This window comes from Lycium ferocissimum, unplaced genomic scaffold (assembly GCF_029784015.1).
Source record: "Lycium ferocissimum isolate CSIRO_LF1 unplaced genomic scaffold, AGI_CSIRO_Lferr_CH_V1 ctg2356, whole genome shotgun sequence".
In the NCBI taxonomy this organism is placed as follows: Eukaryota; Viridiplantae; Streptophyta; class Magnoliopsida; order Solanales; family Solanaceae; genus Lycium; species Lycium ferocissimum.
Genome location: NW_026721067.1, coordinates 736 through 5558, shown reverse-complemented (window position 1 = coordinate 5558; position 4823 = coordinate 736). Strand labels below are relative to the sequence as shown.

Sequence of the window (4823 nt, the reverse complement as noted above, 5' to 3'; positions counted from 1 at the left end):
ACGAAGAGACTTAATGCGTCTCTTTATAGATGAATAACTAGTCCCAGAAACTAAATTTAGCGGGACAAGGCCCCACTTACATTAAAGTCCATTTCTCTCTTTTTTTGGGTCGTAATAAAATCCATTTCCCAAAAGTCACTCGACACATTAAAATCCATAAACCCTAATCTCTTCACCTTGGCCCGACGTTGAGTGCTCTTTATCTCCATCGACTATTGAAGGACGCCGCTGGTATCGAAGAATTCCCACCTCAAAATTCTTGGATAACTTACTCTCAAGAGAGAGCGATGAGGGACCCGCCTTCAAGTACTGCTCCTGCGATTTCATGAAGAAGGTTTACGGCTGGGCTCAGCAACAACTGCAATGTAACAACTGCGATAATCGAGGCAATGGAGGTAACTTTCTATTTCGTTGTTTCCTTAAAATGGGATTTTCGAAATTCTATGAAATTTAATTATCGGTTTATAACAGGGTTTCTTTTTCAAATTCCTCTTATCTCGATTTCGATACCCAATAGTCACCCTATTGGTGCTAATTTCCTCTGTATGTATTGTGTTGGCTGCACAAGGGGTGTTGTTGGAGAAAGTAACAAACCATACCATATAATGTGGTGTCTGCTTCTTGAATTTTACTGATTTATCTGTATGTCAGTAAATTACATAAAAAATTGATTATACAATATTGGTTCTTTCGATCAAAACTCAGTCTTAAAGGGCCTTTCTTTCTATTCCTTATTCCCTCTCAAGTTTTCAATTGTTCACTGCCTCAACGCCTATGGAATCATATATTCATGATTACGGTTGTTGTTTGGTTCTTTTACTTGGTATTTGAACTGGAATCCTTCTTTTCTTTTTATGGAATTTCTTATTTTCAATAGCAATGAATGCGTCTGAAGCAGGGGCGGAGCTAGGTACAGCCAAGGGGCTCATCCGAACCCCCTTCGGTGAAAAATTACACTGTTTATACATGATTAAATTATATTTTATGTATATATAGTAGATGTTGAACCCCTTTGGCTTCTTCGTGTGTTTACTTTTTCATACTTTGAACCCCCTTAGTGAAAATCCTAGCTCCGCCACTAGTCTAAAGTCGGTGAAATGTTACTAACTCTATGCACATTCACTGTTACTGTCAATTATCCGGCGGAGATTTCAAAATAGGGGATGTTATCTGTAATTTATACAGATCTATGTAGTTAGTTTTAGAATCTCATAATTTGTATCTGATCTTCTAAATACTTTGCTTGTTTTGTTATGATTATTGAAGAGTTTCAAATTCTATAAGTACGACTCAAAATTAATCTCGTCTGTTTTTCTTTGTTGAAATAATATGTTGTTAGCTGTGTAAACATTTCTTCTCCGAAAGCGATTTTCCTTTCATTGTCAAGTTTCGAATCAGAAGTTTTGCGAAAAAGCTTATTATTATGCTCGTCTAAGGTAAAAATTTGTCTCCAAAACACTTGATATTCTGGTTACTAATGCAAACCTTTGCGTACTCAGGTTAGTAGTTTAAATCTTTGCGTACTCAGGTTAGTAGTTTAAACCTTTGCGGAAAACAGTAGTTATGATAGCACTTGTTTTCTTACACTTCTATTACTCTCTTGCTTTTTTGCATCATTTAGATTGCAAACAAAAGTTATGACAGCACTTTTTGCCTTCGATTGCTTTCCTTTTCAATATGAAGCACTTGGGAAAATTCAATTTGGTTGGAGGTGCCAACGACTACATCATAAGGGATAGAGAAAGATGGTTCTAGAGGAAGGAGAGTAATCCCTTAAGTGCTCAAAATAAGTAGCAGGTTGGGTTCCACCAGAAGTCTTGACTAATGGCATTTCGATTATTAATTCTATTTCAATAGACTTGATTTTTGGTTCTTTACTAAGCTTTCCGGAGAAGTTCAGGGGCTATATTGGCTACACTTTCTTTTTTGGTTAGAGCCGAGAATATGAAGCTCTCTTCTTAATTTCTCTTTTTTGTCTTTTTTTGCATTTGGGAGGGTGGGAGGACAAGACTTTATTTTGGGGCATTTGATGGTGTCAATTTGTTTTTATAATGTTTAGATTCTCATAAAGGTTTAGATAATGACATGGGAGGGATAGTCTAGAGTTAAGGACATGGGAGGGATAGTCTAGTTTTAATGACATGGGAGGGATAATTTGTTACAATATGAACAAAATAAATAAATGCCTATATAAGGATTTGGGATGTAAATTCTTTTTTAAAGGAAGGAGGAGATGATGTAGAATACTTACAAACTTACGAAGAATCAGTGTTATAAATTCTTCACTCTAGTAAGTCCCGTAATTCGTTTTACTTTTTGGTGAATTTCATGATAAAATACTTTTAGCCGTGTCATGCATTGGATAATGGATTTCCCTATTACAAAGCATATATCTTCTCTCGTTCTATGGTTTTTACATTTATGCTTATTAATTTTTTTCCTCTATTGGTGAAAGTAAGCTAAAGTGAAGATGTAGTTTGGAAATTATTAATATACAAAAGTTTTAAGTTCAAAATGTGAAGTACTCAAGAGACGGTTAATCTCAATTTACTTTTCAGTAAAGTAGAAACTAGAAAGGGAAAATTTACTTCCTTTTCAAAATCAGAGCCTCCAGCTCCATCTTTTCAAGCCTTGTGTGAATGACTGAATGTACTTGTTCGCTTCTTTTAAATACTCTTGCTTTAGGTGATAGGTACTTGAGACCATGGATTGTTCCTGTGCCTGAAACAACTTTCACAACTAGGATTGATGAGGACGAGTGTCAGATACTGGCCAATGACGGTCTTTGGGATGGCTCATTGCATTTTAAGACGGCGACGCTGATCTATGACAGATGATGAGACTTCTGCATCTCAAGCAGTTGCTCACAGCTTGACTAAAATATCTCTTGGGATAAATAGTACAGGTAACATTTCGAATATTATAGTTGATCTAAAAGTGAAGAGATAAAGGTGGCCAAATCTATTGATAGGGTGAAGCAAATGAAGGCCCATAGTTTCTTTTCTTGCTACTCTATGGTGATGGACTGATGATTGTTAGATACGACTGTACTAATAAAATGGTACTTCTAGTATGCGTGCAGAGGACTGAACGTCTTTGAGCTTGAGTAAGGAGTTACTCATGTTGAACAATGACCTGTATGAAACTGCCATCCTGCAACTGCAGGAATTGTCTTGGCTACAAAAGTGGTGGGGGTCACTCCTGATTTTAGGCTTTTTGAACTGGTAGAAATTCGTCGTGTAGTGAACCTCAGTTGGCAAAGTTTATAACATTCTTTCCTACCTGCAGATTCCTATGGAAGGAAAGATATGTTCAGCTAATGAAGCATGCCAACAATATCCATGTATGTGTAAAAAATGTAACAAGCTTACTAATTCAATTATTTAGATGTTTTTGCATTCTTTCTAAAAAGATTCTGGTTTATAAGTTTATTTTTCAGGATTGTGGTATAGTACTGACTACTGAGTTTGAAATTTGGCATTTCTGGAAATGAATGTTAAAGTTTCAATGCCAATATGCAAAAGCATTTTATTTTAGTATGATCCACTTTTGTAAAGTTGGACTTCTGCTAAATGTTGGCAAGACCTGCGTAGCCCCCATGAGTGGAATCGAAGCAACTAGTCCTGTCCCAAGAGTCCCAACCCCAGGGAAAGTCTTTTGTCAGGGGCGAAAGCCGGATCAACAAAGGAGTTTTTTCAATGGATTAAGTTACTATTTTGTAAAACATACTTGGATGAAAATGGGTCAAGCTTAATTTCTTTTGAATTGCTAATCCTTTGATACTATAGTGATTCTTTTGCGGAAATGATTGCTCCAATTAAAAGAACCACTTCAAAAATCACAATATCTTATTCCTAGATAGTATAATCATATTGTAACTAGCTTCAGAACATGTTGTAAATTTAGTTTATCCAATAATGATGTTAACAATTATTTAACAAACTTTTATAGTCGATCTTTGTAGCTTTTCTTGAAGAGAATTTTATTCGGTGTTCTTGCAGGTAATAGAGACTTGAAATACAATGTGGATATGCAAGATCGAAAAATTCCTACAAGTCGACGCTTAGATTATCAATTTGCTATAAGCTGGTAGGCGAAGACTATTTGCTAAGGATGTATTTTTTTGGCTGAGAGGTTGTGTAACAATGTAGTGATTACAGTGCTACTTTATTTCCTTTTCTTGTAACTAATTACAAAATATAAATGAAAGCATGATATTATTTGTAATTTTATTTTATACTTTATGGTTGTCTATATTGTAAATTGTATGATAATTTTAAATAGATCATATGAAAATTGGACCAAGAATCACTTTTGACGACCAGGTATTCTAGTCCCAAATGAATATCACCAGTCATAAACATTGTCACTAAAGACATATAACGACAAGAAAAATGGTCCCTAAAAGTATTTTGACCACCAGAATATATCCGGTCCCTAAAGGGTTTTAAGGACGAGTCAATAAATATCGTCGCTATTGACCTTTAGTGGCGGAGCCTATTGCGATGGGTGGCGACCAGATTTTTCTGGTCGTTGTTGACTTGTAAGGACCAGAAACAAACTTTTAGGGACCATATTTCCGGTCCCTAATAGCCATTTTTCTTGTAGTGGGGGCCAACATTGCTGCACAGAATGGGGGAATGACCATCTCCAAGATGGTTGCTTTCGTACAGGGTAGTGAGACAAGGCTAAAAGAGGAGGAAGCCTTGCAGAAAGAGAAAGATAAGAAATTCAACAAGAGGGCCAAGTCTACTGCATAGCCTTCGGAAGAATAAAAACGAAGAAGTTCTTCAAACCAGGTCACCTGGGACCTTCTCCGTCCC

At 36.1% G+C, this 4823-nt stretch overlaps 1 long non-coding RNA gene across 1 annotated transcript; it reads left to right on the top strand.

Moving 5' to 3' along the window:
* Positions 1-2006: 2006 nt before the first annotated feature.
* Positions 2007-4039, top strand: LOC132043385 (uncharacterized). The gene is made up of 3 exons (XR_009411790.1): positions 2007-2905; positions 3289-3343; positions 4002-4039. It is a non-coding gene; the product is annotated as an uncharacterized LOC132043385 (long non-coding RNA).
* The last annotated feature ends 784 nt before the right edge of the window (positions 4040-4823 follow it).